The sequence below is a fragment of the Palaemon carinicauda genome, chromosome 9 (assembly GCF_036898095.1).
Source record: "Palaemon carinicauda isolate YSFRI2023 chromosome 9, ASM3689809v2, whole genome shotgun sequence".
Lineage (NCBI taxonomy): Eukaryota > Metazoa > Arthropoda > Malacostraca > Decapoda > Palaemonidae > Palaemon > Palaemon carinicauda.
In genome coordinates, this window is record NC_090733.1 from 12585385 (window position 1) to 12602884 (window position 17500).

A 17500-nucleotide genomic window follows, 5' to 3' on the forward strand; every position below is an offset into this window, starting at 1 on the left:
TTCACTATCTCTCTTGGCCAAAGTTATGGCAAGTAGGAACATCGTCTTCAAAGTAAAGTGGTGATCTGTTGCCTGGTGTAATGGTTTGTAGGGAGCACCTTTCAAGGATTGAAGGACACACACAACTTTCCAAGGAGGAGGTCTAACTTCTGCCTAGGGGCAGGTGAGCTCATAACTTTGTATGAGGAGAGACAACTCCAACAAAGAGGAGAGGTCAACTCATTTCACTCTAAAGGCCATGCTTAAGCTGAGTGGTAGTCTATTATCACTGAGGCTAAGAGGAGCTTTTTCTCTCATAGTTATAAAAGAAACTCTGCTATTGCTGGAATAGTGGCATCGTGAGAAGATACCCCTTCCACGACACCCATCACAGAAGACAGTATACTTGGCCTGGTAGACTGATGTTGAGGATCTTCGTAAGTATCCAGGCATCCTTCTCGCAACTTGTTGCGAAAAGTCTCTATGTGAGAGGACATGCTGCATAATTTCCAGGCGTGAAGACAAAGAGAAGCTACTGCCTTTTGTGAAATGTTCGCATGTGGTTGTTCGAGTAGATCTTGTCATGGATGTAGTTTGTTGGAAGCTCTGTTAAGGGCTGCAGAAGGTCCGAGAAGCATTCTGAATGATGCCATAGATGAGGTATTAGTGTTATAAATAGTTTGTTAAATGCTTTGATCTTGATTAAAACTTTTTGCATTAGGCAGAACAGGGAAAATCCGTACACATCAATTTTGTCCCACCATTGCTAGAATGTATCTTGCCAGAGAGTTTGAGGGTCCAGATCTGGGGAACAGTAAAGCGGGAACCTGAAGTTCAGGGAGGTTGTGAACAAGCCCACATTCGAGGAACCGCACAAAGTCAGGAGTCTGTTGGCTATCTTATGATTCAAAGACCATTTGGAGTCTACTATCCTATTTGCTCTGCTCAAATTGTCCACGAGATCATTTCTCTTATCTAGAATATTACAAACTGATAGGGAAACCAAATGTTCTTGCGTTCATCGTAACATCTCTATTGCTAGATGGCATAAGGGCTGCAAAAAGGGACTGCCTTGTTTGCTACGTAAGCCACTAATGTTGTGTTGTTGCTCATGAACACCTAAGATTGGCCAGTCAGCAACTTTTGAAACTGCTGTAGCGCTAGAAAGGCTACCCTCTTCTTCAAGAGTATTATGTGCTGCTGCCCTTCTTTTGATGCCTCTGTGTAAAGCATCAATTCCAAGAGAGGGACGAGGTCTGTCCATCTGTGAAGGTTCTCTTCCATCATATACCATTGAAGATCCATCAGTTGCTCCTGACCCGTAGGGATTAACATATCCAGAGAGCTGGTGTGCAGGGTCCACCTGGATTTCAGATGCCTTTGGGGAAATCGAATCCTGAGAAGGACGCAGTATAACTAGACGGAACAGGGATGCTAGGTGACCTAGGACACACAACAGCTGTTAGGCTGGAGGCTCTTCCGGTCTGAGGACGGGGGTTGCTACATACATGAGCCTACATTTTGTAATGTAGTGTCTATGAATATGCCTATGTATACAAGTCTTGGAGAGGGGAGCAGAAATGACTTTTCTAGATTTACCAGGATAACCAGATCCTGACAAAATTCGAGCTCGAGTAGGCTGTCTTGGTGCTGAAGAGGGGTAACCACGGAGTCTGCTAGAATCTGCCAGTCATTGAGATATCTAAGGAGACGAATGACGATTCTGTGAGCCCAACGTGATACTAGGACAAACCCAGTTGTAAAGACTGGCGTACAGTGGAAAGGTTGAAGCCCAGCACCTTGAATTGGTATTGCCTGTTTTCGTGTATGATCCAGGGATACTTGCTTGAAGACTGATCGATTGAGATCTTGGAGACCCAGTGTGCACATGACTTCTGTGATGTTACTGCTTGTATGACCAAATATGCTATCTCCATCCTGGATGAAGTCCGGAGGACAACCTTATTCAGAGCAGAGAGATTAATGACTGGTCTCCAGCCTCCAAACACCTTTTTCACAAGAAAAAGATGACTGACGAAGCCTGAGGAACCATTGAAGATCTCTTGGAGAGTACCCTTCTCCTACATGGTTTGGAGTTCAGCATATGTGCCAACTCTTTTGTGTATCCCTTCGCGTAAGAGCTTTATGACACTGGATCGTGAGTCATTGGAAGGAGAGATTGAATGATACAATGAACAAATAATGGAGATTGTCCAAGGATCGTCCCCGTGCTGCAGCCACCACAGCTTGTGACATTACTGGCATCTCCCTACCGATGTGCAGATCAGAAGATTGGCTCCCCTATTAGGAGCAACCTTTGCTATTTCATTTACAAGTTTTCCCTACGCTGCAGTGTTTAGACCTTATTGGCTATCTGAGAGGAGAGGGCAGCCTTGACTCCTTTTTGAAGACCTGCCGATGGTTTGGTTGATTGTGGCTGTTTCCTGGGAGGTGGTGGAGCCTACCTATATGGCCTGGATGTCAAGGAACTGAGGAAATGGGATTCCTTAGTGAACTTCCTCCATTGCTCAGCCAAATTCAAAGAGGGCTGTAGTGTCAAGGGTGGAATTCATGAGCTTAGTAGCCCCAACCTTGGGAAACTGTCTGTGTAACCTTTGAATCATGGCATCTCGCATCTTGAGAATTGCATTCGCCCACAGATTGGCCATCTGGTGCGAGTGCCCGACGAAAGAAAGGTCTCCATGGACCTCCTTTTAGACTCCTGAGACCTATACTCAGCTCTCGCAAGGTGGCCAATGACCCCAACCACAGATCTGTCCTCGAAGCAGCCCGCTTCTTTATGTTCAGGATCTCATATGAAGAAAACTAGGCTGAGAAACCAGAAAACCTCCCGATAAGGATGCCACCTGAGAGGGTCTCTATAGATGCATCTATAGTGAGGCCAGAAAAGGCCCACCCATGACCTCGTGGTATATCCTCTGCTGGATGAAGGGCGGCTGGAGGAGTTTAGAGAACAAACCTGCTCCAAGTGAGCTAGAGGCACCAGAGATCTGCAAAAGCCTTTTTTGGGGCTGTTATTAAACCCTTACACCAGGCCAGGGTGGCATTGGTCGTAGGTGGCCGTTAGGTCCAATACACATGGTCCAAGACAATAACCTTGCCGTTCTGGGGGGCCATTTAAGGGTTTGACAACAGATTGAGGGCCCTAATGCAGGCTACGACTTACCAGAAGGCCTAATCTTACTCTCTCCTCTAAGCTTTGTGGTGGAACAGGGCTAGCAGGCCTAGGAAGATATTCATCATCCACATCCAAATTATTATCCACCTCCAAAGTCTCATTGGTAGGAGCCTGGAGTGTGCAAGAGATGCGGTGCCTTCAAGTACTTGAGGACTGTTCTGGTGTCATTAAACTCTCTACAAGATGGCAGGTATTCTTCCAGCAAGTAACATCAGTAAGGTGTCTGTCATTACATAGAGATCTGAACCTATCTTGTAAGAGGTAATGGTCCTCCAGTAGTTCTCTGGACATGGGTCGTAACTTGGGGGAAACTGCCTTCAGTTGGCGAGAGCACGAAGTAAAGCATGAGTAAGGTCTTTCGAGGTGAGCCTACGCCCCTGTTTAAGAGAGGATAATGTAGATCGGCCTGAGGAGGGGTCTGCTTTGGCATCCCTCTTTTCTACCTTGTCATCAGGATCAGTGTCAATTTTAGGCAAGAGAATTCTACTGAATACCATGAGCCTCCTTTGCTGCTCCACAAGGTCTTCTGATGGAAGAGAGAATCGTAGGGGGTCTGGGGACCTGCTAGAAAGGGACTCCTCCTGGGCTGAAGAAAAGGAAAAGGAAACAGACTTCTCCAAGGGGATCCCCAATGTAGACACCATTGCTGATCTCAACTTGAGCAGTTGTTGTGGTGGTAAGATTTTTTTTTTGCTAGCTGGGTAGTGTCCAGATCTGCTTCCCTGACAGCCTTTATTAAGATATCAAACCTAGATAGCTGGTCCCCAACAGCCGACAGGTCCGAGGTGTCCTTGGGGAGGCCTGGAGGTGCAGAACGCATCCTCAATAAACTTCGGTACCTAAAAGTCAGGGGGAGAGGTTTGACTACCTTGATCAACACATACAGGACTCTTAATGTCTTCCTAGGTGATCTTCTTAAGGCAATCTGGAGAGATGGTCACACCAGCATACTTGCGCGATGGTTCCCTGAAGCTTTCTGGAAAAGGGATGGGCCATCCGCCTCTTGCTGGTGTTGTTGAAGGCTTCACTGCTGCTACTGTGGCCTCTCTGCTGTGCTGTCAGTGAGCCAGAAATTCCTTGCTCATAGGAGCGCTTGAAAAACTCGCAAAAATGCACGAAAAGCAGGCAGAAACATTAGTTTCACATGCAAGCGCCCATGATCCACATGTTGGAGATAGTGTGCGCGGTGGAGAAGACCGTGCTGGTCTCGGAGATCTTTGATGGACCTGTGAACGGTAATCACATGCTGGAGATTAATGAGTAGGATATCGGCAAGCAACTGGTCGATGAGTAAGGGAGCGGTGAGAGGGCGAATATTGAGAAGGTGAGAGTCTACACGTAGGGGAGTGGCACTCTACCAGAGACGCGTTGGCATTTGATGAGTTGACGAGCGACATGTTGACGAGCGAGACGTTGGTGAGGAACGCGTTAGCAAGCAATGCATTACCGAGCAATGGGTTAGCGAATGTCAGGCTGGAGACTGATATGGAGGAGAGAGACGCGCAAAAAAAAACAATGTGATGTAGCGGGACGCGCTGACAATTGATAAGTCCATGAGGGGTGATCACCACACGAGCTGGAGATTGGCAACCAGATCAATGATGCATTGCTAGCGATGAGAAGAAGAGCGTTGCACTGGTGAACGGTGAGATGGCGTGGGACATCCAGGCACAAGTTGGGGTGATGAGAGGTCCGCATGAGATCTCTGGGCTGGAGAGCGTCGTCTAGTGGGAGATTGTTTAGGAGGACAATATGGTGAATGGTGTGATGGAAGATCTTGTGATGGAAGATCACACGCTTTTGAACGGCGAGGTAATAAGGAACTGCAATCATGAGGCGAGCGTCCAGCTGAAGAATGACGACCATCAGCAGCAGAATGGCAATCAGCAGAGTATCGAACACAAACTGGCGAGTGATGTACACGTAGTGTTGAGAGACGAGCAGGAACCAGGGAGTGATAATCACAAGAAGACCGACGATCACAAGCAGGAGAATGACATGAAGAACGTCGATCTTTTGAACTGGTATGCTGCCTAATGGAGGGCGAAGACAAAGGTCTGGAAGCGTATAGAGAACTACGGTCCCTTGAGGACAAAGAAATCCCAGGGTGGACAGAGATGTGCTTGTTAGTAGAATGTCTTCGATGGGTAGGCTAGCTACACCCAGCAACGACTAAGCCTACAGATCATCTATAAGGGAGGAGGACTCGCGGAAGGGCAGAGGTAAAGCTGCTCCTTTAGGAGAAGCAGCTATGTCCCTAGAGTATAGAGGTAAGTCTGGTATTAGATGTTATACAATCCTACTCGACCGCCCCTCAGAAGAGGCTGAAATGAGCAGGAACTTCCTGAAGATATCGAGGGGTGAGAGAACATGTCCGAGGTTTCTTAGCCCTTCAGGAAGACCTCGAAGGCGAGAAATCTCTGCTAGACCTCTTCTTCCGCCATCAACCACATCTCTCCCACTGGGAGGCAGACCACTCCTAACACTCTTCGCAGGTTGAACCCATCTTCGAACAACTTCCTCTGCATGTTGGACAGAAACATGAAGGTGGCAGGAAAGCGCCCTTCAGTACCAACACATGTACCCATGAGGACACTGAAAGGAACACGCACATCTAAAAGAGAAAAGAAAAAAAAAATGAATGTTGACATTGCCAAGTCTTGAGACCAGAGAGTAGACAAATCCGATTGCAAGCACAAACCTAAGAGTGAGTATATGTTTGAGTGTAACCTTCGACATTTGCTCGTTTTTACGTCTGTTTTTCTTGGTTTCGGCAAGAATTGTATAATGCTAAGAATAAAAACGCAATTTCAACTTCTCACTAACAAGGAGAAAATTGGCTCTCATAAGAGTTCAGAAGTAGGTAATATCGGTGATATTAGCGCAGTTAGCTACGGATGAAGGAGTGACCGTCTTGCCTGACCAGGAGGCTAATGAAGTAAGATATTGAGGAAAGGGATCTTCATTTATGATTAAATTATGATAAATAACATTGTTTAGGTTTATTAATATCCAAGAAAAACAAAATTCATAATAATCATGATTTATTATCATTGTCTTTGTAAAAAATACAATGGAAACCTTTAAACGAATGTGTCAAAAAACTATACTTATTGACTTTCAAATTCTATCTTCTCTTTTGATTTTAAAGCTATAGCATTGAAATTTGGTATATAACTTAAAATGATTTTATAAAACAATCAATTAGAGCCATTTTTTCCATTTTTGTTTCATAATTTTTCCTTACTTTTTCCCTGCTTTATAGGGTTTGTTTTTTAACATAAAGAAAAAATTAATATCCCGCAAGAAAATGACTAAAAAAAAAAAAAAAAAAAAAAAAAAAAAAACTTTCTGTTTGATTGGATGTCTACATAATCAAGGGAGGAGATAGATTTTGAAAAAAACTTATTTAAAGGATAAATCACCCTGGCACCGCAAAACTGAAGGTCAGAGGCCAAAATCCTACGCAGTTTGGAGATATCCTCAGTCGCCTTATAAAGTGTATGAATGTTGAAGTCATTTCTTTAAAAAACAGAATTAGCCTTTCAGCTCCCTTAACACGTCTCTTATTTGTTTAAACAATTTGATCATCAAACTATTTTCCTAGTCCCTTGGTATTTTTTCTACATTCCATATATTTTCAAATAGTGTATGTACCCATTCTATGCCTCGATTTCCACATGCCTTAATCATTTCTATTGTTAAATCTTAATTTCCTCTGTAGCTTTATTTACTTTTCCTTTGCATTTTCTACTTTAATCGCTCTGATGTTTACTACTGGTCATTCTACTTGATAAGCATGGTTTAGCTCTTTACACTTATTCTCAGTACTTAATAGTTGTACAAAATGGCCTTGCCTTTCCATCATATCTTGACTTCCTCTTCCTTTTTAAGATATTTCCATTTCCATCTTTAATAATTTCTACTATACCTACATCCTTCATGTATATACTTCTAGTCTCTGCAAGTCTGTGAATTTCTTCTCTTCATTCGGTGGCCTCATAATCTCATTCCAATCTTTAAGCTTCTCCCTCTACAATTACTTGCAATCTCTTTGTTCCCTCCTTGTCTATCTATATTCATCTCTTCTTTGATAGTTGTCACCTCCTTCCAACCCTCTTTTTAATTTCACAGTTACATGAACATCTTGATTACAACGAAATGTTTTATTTCCTGTTGCTGCTTAACACTTGTCATCCTACACACCTCTGCTGCTTCTGCGGATACCACAATCTCTTCCATAACATTCCACTTTTCTTCGGGCAATTCTACCATTGCATTAGCATATGTTTGTTCCCAAGCTCTTTCTACTTTACTTCTGATCTCTCTCACTTTCTCCCCTTTCAGCTTCCAGGTTTTTTCCTATATCTTTCTGGTTCTTCTATTGCTTCCAGCCTAAAATCTGTTGATTTAAGTTTATGTTGAGCTACAACGAATTCATTGTTAGAGTCATACAATCCTTGATGGCTAACTTGTTTTACTTCTTAACGTTAAATTTTTCTCATATCCTCCTCTTTTATAAGTTACCAAATTATTTTTCCTTTCCTCAAACTGTGAAGGTCTAATCATAATTACCAGACACATAGACTTTGCTAATTAAAAAAAAAAAAAATTACTTATCTTGTTTCTTCTTCGAAATCCTCTTCCTACCATGTATTCCTTCCAGGATATCAGAGCTTTCACCTAGAAGGACATTTATGTAAATAGATTGGAGTAATATTAATAATTACTTAATAGAACTTGTTTAATATATTCTTGTAATTTCCCTCTTTATTCCCACTCCTCCATTGTTGAGGGCTTTAATGGCATACCATAATTTTCTATCGTTCAAAAACATGAAGCATATAAGCCTGTCACTGATAGTCTTGGCCTTGGTGACATTTTCCGGCAAAACTGAATGGAAAATGATTCATAAACCATTTCTTCTTGTATCTTCCCATGTCTACTATTATATACTGTAATTTCTACTCATGCTTTCTTTTATATATCCCCTTTCCATTTTGTCTCTTGTACACACAGAAACAATTTTTCTTCGGTGCAAGATATACAATATTTCTCTTCCGTTTCCTGTGGTGACAACAATACGTCACTAAAAATCTTCTCTTTCCTTCTATTTTACACGTATACCTCTCACTAACTTCTTAAGCCACCGTCTTCAATTCTGAATTACCATTGCATATTTCTTACTGATATAAGGTAATATTGTAGCGTGTACAGTGAAGATACTCCACCAGCTCTATTGAATTCACAAATTAACTGAAAATTAATAGTTCGTTTTTATTTTCCAGTCTTCATGCTCAGTTCAACCACACAGCAACACAGCCTATTCATTATGGTTTGAGATGGGCTTTTATGCATATACATACATATATATATATATATATATATATATATATAGTCAGCGCGGATCGCTGTGTTTGGGCAGTGGGCCGGACACAGCGTTACGCGTAAATCGGAGGCATGGGGTTCATCGGGGAAAAATCGACTGGGACAAATTGACTAATTGGCATCTTTTTATACAAGTTGGCATCTACATATCTGCGCAGGTGGAAACTAGTCAGTGTGTTTCCTGAAGTCGTGGAGTGAGGTCGTGTCAGGTTGAGGGGGCCGAGTTGCAATCGTTCTTTTGTGAGTTCGCGTGGCATTTTTGTCTATCAACCGTCCCCCCCCCCAGTGATGTCTAGACCCCATACAAGTCAAGAAGACATTGTTAGAGTCATAACTTGTCATAAGTTAGGTCTGCAAACAAAGGAAATAGTGAAGAATACTGGCGCGAACGAGAGGACAGTGAGGTGCTTGGTGGCCAAGTTCAAGGCAGGGGGTAGCGATGAGATCCCTTCTCACTCCCATGCTGGTTCCCCCCCCCCCCGGAAGATTCCTGATCGTAATTTAGTGATTTTAAAGCGAAGCCTACAAGAAAATCCAACATTAACTGCTAAGCAACTGAAAGAACAGAACCTTAAATGGTTGAGCGACGTCAGTGTTCGTACGATTCAGGAAACCCTGTCGAAGCGCCTTGACTACGAGAAAGTGATCGCGAGAAAGAAGCCCGCTTTAACTGAGAGACAGAGAAGAGGAGGGTTGCTTTTGCCAAGACATAGAAGGATTGGACCTTGGAGCAGTGGCGAAGTGTCTTGTGGAGTAACGAAGCAACCATTTGTGTGAGTGAGACTACCGGGAAAAAAGTGTGGAGGCGAAAGGGGTAAGATCCTCTTAAGCCTAACTTGACGGCCAAGACAGTAAAGCACCCAGCATCGCTTATGGTATAGGGTACGTTTGTCTACGGTGGTGCCCCAAGCCTTGTTGTTTTGCCTAAAGGCATAACGGTTAATGCTGACCGATATTTGAACATTTTGAAGGAAAATTTAGCGGATTGTTTTGCGGCTACAGGAGCTGAAATGTTTCAGCAGGACGGTGCCCCTTACCATACGGCTAAGAAAGTGAAAAAGTGGCTTGAAAATAGCAAAGTTGACTATATTACTGATTGGCCAGGTCAAAGTCCTGATATTTCGCCCATTGATAACCTTTTGGCGATAGTTAAAGCCTGGCTTCGTAAAAAGGTTACGACAAACGTCACACTTCTCGAGGCGGCGCTCCATAAAGTGTGGGCTGAAATACCTGCAGAGATTCTTCATAATTTAGCAGATAGCGTTCCTCAACGACTTTTGGAGGTCAAGAAGAGGAAAGGCTACCCTATAGACAAGTAGCAGGGATATTGGTGAGAGTTCAGTTAAATTTTTATTGATTTATATTGTGTATTAGTGTTGATATGGGGGGGGGGGGACCAAAATGAATGCACGGCTGATGCTGCCCGGACAGAGCGATCCGCGCTGACTGTATATATATATATATATGTATAAATATATAAATGTATAAATATATAAATGTATATATATATATATATATATATATACTTGTACATATATACATACATATACATATATACACACACACACACATATATATATATATATATATACTTGTACATATATACATACATATACATATACACACACACACACATATATATATATATATATACCTACTTGTACATATATACATACATATACATATGTACACACTCACATATACATACATATATATATATATATATATATTTATATGTATATATATATGAATATATATATATATATATATATACATATATATATATATATATATATGAATATATATATATATATAAATACATATGAATATATATATATATATATATATATGTATATATATATATGTATATTTATATATATATATATATATATGTATATATATATATATATATATACAGTGTTCACCATATATATATATATATATATATATGTATATATATATATATATATTAGAGAGAGAGAGAGAGAGAGAGAGAGAGAGACACACACACACACACAAATACATATATATATATATATATATATGGGCTCAGGCCATGTCGTCCTGATGGAAGTTCCTAATTGGTAGCTTTGTAGGGTATATTTGACTACAGTGATAATCCCAGAGAATTTTACCTCAAGTTATCCAGAAGTCTAAATCTTGGAGCGAAAATCCCTAAATAATCTCACAGGGATATCACATAAAATCAAAGGACGTATTCTTGACATGTCACATAGCTATCTTCGCCCCGAACAGTATTAACGCTTCGGGGGATATAGTGATAAGAATCCGAAACGAGAATGAAAAGAGAGCCACTTATAAGGTATCTCTCCTATTCCGTTTCCAGTGTGTATCTGATGAAGGTGGTGGCACCCTCTTCATTTCCTTTTCGTGTCACTTAACTACTCGGTGTTTTCCTCTGTTTTCTCTCGTTATTTTGGATTTAATTCAACTTTTTGATGTCTTCTCCGGCCTCTACTGCCTCCGGAAAGTTAAGTATTATCTTTACTATGTATAAAAGTAAGCTCTTGTCATTTTGAATTAAATCAAAAGTGATCTTAACGTAAACAAGACCTGTTGCCTAATGGAGGCATCCTGGATGCTGTCGCTCGCTCTTATGGGTCAGTTAGTTAGCTAGAGCGACGTTCCCGGTTTGTTACGCTTTAATAATATTGCTATTTAGCTTCTCTAGAAATGCTTATATTATTCGGTCAGTGTTAGCTCAGGGATTTTGACACGGTCGAGGTATCGATCCTGCCTTTCGCGGGGCTCATAGCCGAGACGTCTGGCATTACTACTTTCATGCATGGTATAAGTTTTTCAGAGTGCTATTTTATTGAAGCTATAGGCAAATAAATTATACATGTGAGATATTGTTGAATGTTTTTTCCAAGATGGTATACAAGAGAGTTTCGGTGATTTAGGTAATCGATTCTCACCATACCTAGCTAGTATTCTAGGTACAGTAGTATACTTTCGCACATCCCCGATCGTTATTTTCTCCTCTGGAGGCCAAGTTCAATTCCTCGCTCCCTCTGAGTAAGCCTTAGGCTTAATCCTAGCGGTTCTACCTGTTTATTAATCCAGGTATTACTATCCTAGGATATTTCTGATCTGTCCTGATAACCAGAGTGACTGGTTTTTGGGTTTGGGCAGAATATCAGAGTTTTTAGTCTGTGGTCTGCTTCTTCCTAGCATGGGGAATGAGTCTCCTTTGCTAGGTTAGGGGCGGACACAGGAAGCTTTGCTTCCCTAGTCCATGTTGGAAGGATTCTGATGATTCCTTCCTCTATTGGCCTAGCACACTGTCCTGTGTCGTTTTTTCTCGGGCTGAAGAATGAGTTTTTCGGTTGGCCAACGAAATAACTTCACATAACTTTGTTCTGGTTGGGAGGAGGATAGCAAGCATTGCCAATCTTCCTCCCTAATAGACAACTCTTGGTTAGGATGAGCTCCCTAACTGCTGATGTGTCTCTTGCTAGAAAGAAGTCTTTAGGACCCTTATTCTTTCCCCACCTCTCTTACTTTTATTTTCTTGGCCATAATCCTTCTTCCGTACCTAGCATAGGTTAGGATGGAGGACTGGCTCAGCTCTCTGCCGCCCGGCATTACGTGCTAGCCGGCAGAGACACCTTTTTTCTTTGCTGAGTGAACCCCAGACCTCCCTTGGTCTCCCTTCCATGTCTGCCGGTAGAGCCCAGCAGGCTGTGGATTCTTTGGAAGCCTGAATGTTACTTTCTCCTCTTCCATAAGTTCAGTCTTTCTGGATGGAAGGTCGTATGGCATGACGCCCTATAACCTTACACCCATACTTTTTCTCTGACTATTGTGATGCACCCCTATCCCAGCTGCCGGCTTGACAGCCGACAGCCGGGCAGGTAGAGGCTCTCTGATTCTTGGCTACTGTCGGCGGCTTGGTTTTATTACCTTTGCCGGCCGGCAGTGGAATCACAGCCCGAATTCGCTGGCCGCTACGATTAGCGGCAGGCAGCCGGGTTTTAGTGTTTTCAGCCGTCGGCTGGCAATGATTGCCGGTGGGCACATAGTCGCGAATCAGAGGGCTGCCGGCTATTAGTTATGGATAGTATATCTTTGATCTTTAAAGTGGTAGTTGCCGGACGGCACAATAGCATGCGATGTACAGTAGTTGCTATTTTCGTAGTGTAGTACACACTGCATTAGTAGAAACTGCTGTACAGAGTTTGTGATAACACTAAAGCTCTTCATCATACTTAATGTTATCTTGTACAGCCTTTTGTTGAGACTGTACTTTATATAGAAAGTGAGTTCTTTCTGTATTATTCCAATCCCGTATATTAAAACTACACATTAAATTTCCGTTTAGAAAATTACATAAGGTATTCTAGTATAGAATTAACTTTAGTTTTAATATTTTGGGAGGTTACGGCAATTGACTGGACAGGAAATACAAGTATGTGGCTTTCTTTCTTTCTTTTATAGCTTTTCTATAAAAGCTAAATGTTTCAATATAAGTGAAAAGCCTTCACTTGATACTCTTGGATTTTTCTTCTCTTTACAGGAGGACCATCCGCAGTGCGGGAGTGTGTTCTGTAATGTCCGCAGTAAGTACTTTTGTGGACATCATTACTGTAGGAGGCACACACCATGCGCAGCCTCCAGAGGTGATCTTCGGTATTGGGACCCTCAGGTTTGTACAGTATGTTCAAACCTGATTACTGAGGCTTTTGACGACCCCAAGTCGACGGAGTCAAGGGATACTGCCAGGGAAAAGTTGCGATCCTGGGTGAGGGGTTTTCAGAAAAACCACCTCAGGCCCCTACCTTCCAAATGAGAAGATGAGGGCCTACCTTTTCCCCAAAGCATCGGCTGATGCAATCATCCCCCAGCCTCAGGTGGAGATACCAACTACCCAGAATCCGGTGGATTCTGAAGTCTCGGCCCCCCTTCAAGACATCCAATTGGACGATAGGATGTCGGAGGTGTCGGATTCTACAGAGAAGGACCTTCTAGGAGAAGGTCAAGAGGAGGAGCTGTGCCAGACTCCTCAAGTAGAAGAGGAAGAAATCGATGAGGTGTTGGTTACATCGGTTCCGGACCCAGAACCTGTTCCCTCTACTTCGTCTGCTATCCCAGATGACCTGGGAAGGACTCTTTCTTCTACTGTTGAGATGATCCAACAAATTCAGAAGAAGAATAATGAGAAAGAGGTTGCAATGAAACTGGAGATATGTAGACTTGCAGCATCCCGTGGGCCCCAAAACCGACTCAACGTGAAGGATCTTCCTTTGTGTTTGGATACCAATCCTTGGAGGTATGCCGAACATATGCCAATGACAATTGGGAAGTTCGTTATATCTGAAAAGTTGGGAGCTATTCCCCTGGAAGAGGTGGAATTTTGGCCCAATAAGGATTCCTACCCGGACTGTTATGTCCACCTTAGGAAGGAGCCAGCCTCAAAGGAGGAGACTGAGCCGAAGGAGGTCATAGTTTTGGATCATAGTAAAGCTCAGGCGTTACTATCAAGCTCGATGAAAGAGAGGGGCTTCACGAACTCAAAGGTGCCAGCCTTGAGCAAGAAGCTTCCCTCTTTTGTGGCCTCTCCTACCAGAGCCTTTCCCTTCATGAAAAAGGGATGTAAGGTAGCCTTAAAGGCGGTGGAGGCAGGGAAACCATGCGCCTCCTTGGAGGAGTGCAAGCCGTTATCTCTGACCTTGCCCTTGGACCAAGAAGACTGGAAGAATGTACACCTTACCATCTCAGTCGGGAATCTGGAAGCTGATATTGCTGAACGTTAGTTCGGCGAGGAACTCCCTAAGCTGTCGGAGTTTCTCTTGCGCAGGGAGCAAGAGACAAAGGAAAGACTTGCGGCATCAATATCGTTCAAAATGGCAAGTGACCCAAAGAACCAGGACATGTTCATGATGGTGGCCAAAACTCATATGGCCACGGTTACAAAGGATCCCTATATCCTCGACTGCGGTGAGACACGAACCGAGGAAACTGATATCCACTTGTGTGTATATATATATATATATATATATATAAATATATATAAAGATATATATATATATATATATATAATCCTTTGTCCTCTTTTTACGACATCGAAAGAAATTTCTTTCATCTTCAATCTATGACCTTGAAGTATTCATCTAATTTATATCAAAAAGAATCCTCCATCCATGCATATATATATATATATATATATAGATAGATATATAAACATACATATATATATATATATATATATAAGTGTGTATGATGTATGTGTGCATGCATATAAAGATGTATAAAGAATATTTTATTGACATAAATTAAAAAAATCTAAGCTTTTGTAAGTTCTAAGAACAGGACAAGCGATGATATAAAAAGGATGGTTTTTCTTTTTATTGTCAAACTTGTTAAAAATCTTCATCTGTGTATGGTAGATGGGTAAAATTAACGACCTTTTTCGTGGAAGTGAAATCTAGTTCAATTCAGAATATTATTATAATTATCATTATTATTATTATTATTATTATTATTATTATTATTATTATTATTATTATTATTATTATTATTATTATTATTATTAGCCAAGCTACAACCCTAGTTGGAAAAGGAGGATGCAAGCCCAAGGGCTCCAACTGGGAAAAATAGCCCAGTGAGGAGAGGAAGTGAGGAAATAAATAAATTATGAGAATAAATTAACAATGTATCATTCTAAAAACAGTAACAGCGTCAAAACAGATATGTCCTATATAAACTATTGACAACGTCATAAAGAGATATATCATATATAAACTATAAAAAGACTCATGTCAGACTGGTCAACATAAAAACATTTGCTCCAACTTTGAACTTTGGAAGTTCTACTGATTCAACTACCCGATTAGGAAGATCATTCCACAACTTGGTAACAGCTGGAATAAAACTTCTAGAATACTGTGTAGTATTGATCCTCATGATGGAGAAGGCCTGGCTATTAGAATTAACTGCCTGTGTAGTATTACGAACAGGTTAGAATTGTTCAGGGAGATCTGAATGTAAAGGATGATCAGAGTTATGGAAAATCTTATGCAACATATATAATGAGCTAATTGAAGGACGGTGCCATAGATTGATATCTAGATCAGGAATAAGAAATTAAACAGACCGTAAGTTTCTGTCCAACAAATTAAGATGAGAATCTGCAGCTGAACACCAGACAGGACAACAATACTCAAAACAAGGTAGAATGAAAGAATTAAAACACTTCATAATAGATTGATCACCGAAAATCTTGTAAAACTTCCTCAATAAGACATTTTTTTTTTTTTTTTTTGTGCAAATGAAGATGAAACAGACCTAATGCGTTTCTCAGAAGTAAATTTCCTGTCGAGAATCACCTAAAATTTAAAGAAACATTATCAATACTGAGATATGGATGTTGAGGAGCCACCGTCCTTGACCTACTTACAATCATACTTTGAGTTTTGTTAGGATTCAACTTCATACCCCATAATTTGCACCATGCATTAATTCTAGTTAAATCGCTATTAAGGGATTCACCAACCCCAGATCGACATTCAGGGATAGAATTGATGCAAAGAGAGTAACATCATCTGCATATGAAACAAGCTTGTTTTCTAGGCCAAACCACATGTCATGTGTATATAGTATGAAAAATAATGGGCCAAGAACACTAATATGTGGAACATAGGATGCCACATTACTACAGTCCCTAAGGTGCCCATCAACAACAACTCTTTGAGATCAATTACTTAAAAAAACAATAATAATGCTAAGAAACAACCCATCCTCTTACAACTGTTTCAGTTTGGAAACAAGGGCCTCATGCTTAACACGGTCAAAGGCAGCACTAAAATCAAGGCCAATCATACGAACTTCCTGACCAAAATCAAGGGATTTTTGTACAACATTGGAGATTTTAAGAAGGGCATCACATGCTCCAAGGCCTTAAAGAAAACCCAATTGTAAATTAGGGAGTGGATGATGACCTCCAGCAAACCTACCAAGACGTTTTGCCAGAAGACGTTCAAAAAGTTTAGATAATATAGGAGTTATGGAAATTGGGCGGTAATCAGTGGGACTTGAGCTACCAAAAAGACATTTACATAGAGGAGTAACATTATCAGTTCTCCAATAAGTGCTAAAAGCTCCTCTTCTTACTAACTTGCGCAAAATAACAGATAACTTTGGAGCTAAGAAATCTGCTGTCTTTATAAAAAACAAAGGAAAAATGCCATTTGGGTCTACACCTCCATAAGCATCAAGGTCAATCAACAGAGCTTTAATATCATTAGATCGAGAAGCTAAACTAGTTAGGTTAGCCTCAGGAAAACAGGAATGAGGTAGTTCAAGTTTTTTATTACTGAGTTTACTGTCAAAAACATCAGCCAAAAGGGTTGCCTTTTCATTTGGATAGTGAGTGACTGAGCCATCTGGTTTAAGTAAAAGAGGAACTGTTGCATCTACACCAAAGAGTGCAGATTTGAGGGTAGACCATCATTTATGTTTCTGGGTTGTACCAGAAAGGGTATCTTTTATGGTTAAATTGTTCTCCTTTTCAGTTGAGGCATAAACTTTCTGCTATCTAGGACATATATAAATACAAAATAAAACTAAAATCACTACTATCTTATTTGGAACTACGTCATTGTTCACGCTACATCATTTGTTACATAATGCTGATAGAAAGGAATTTTGATGCCCAAAATCTATATAAGCTATCCTGCACAGTAAAGAGCAAGTGTCTTGCTATTTATAAATACGGATGGGCACACGCACACACACACACACACACATACATACATACATATATATATATATATATATATATATATATATATATATATTTTATATATATATATATATATATATATATATATATTTTATATATAAATTATATATATATATATATATATATATATATGTATATATATAAAAATATATATATACATAATATATATG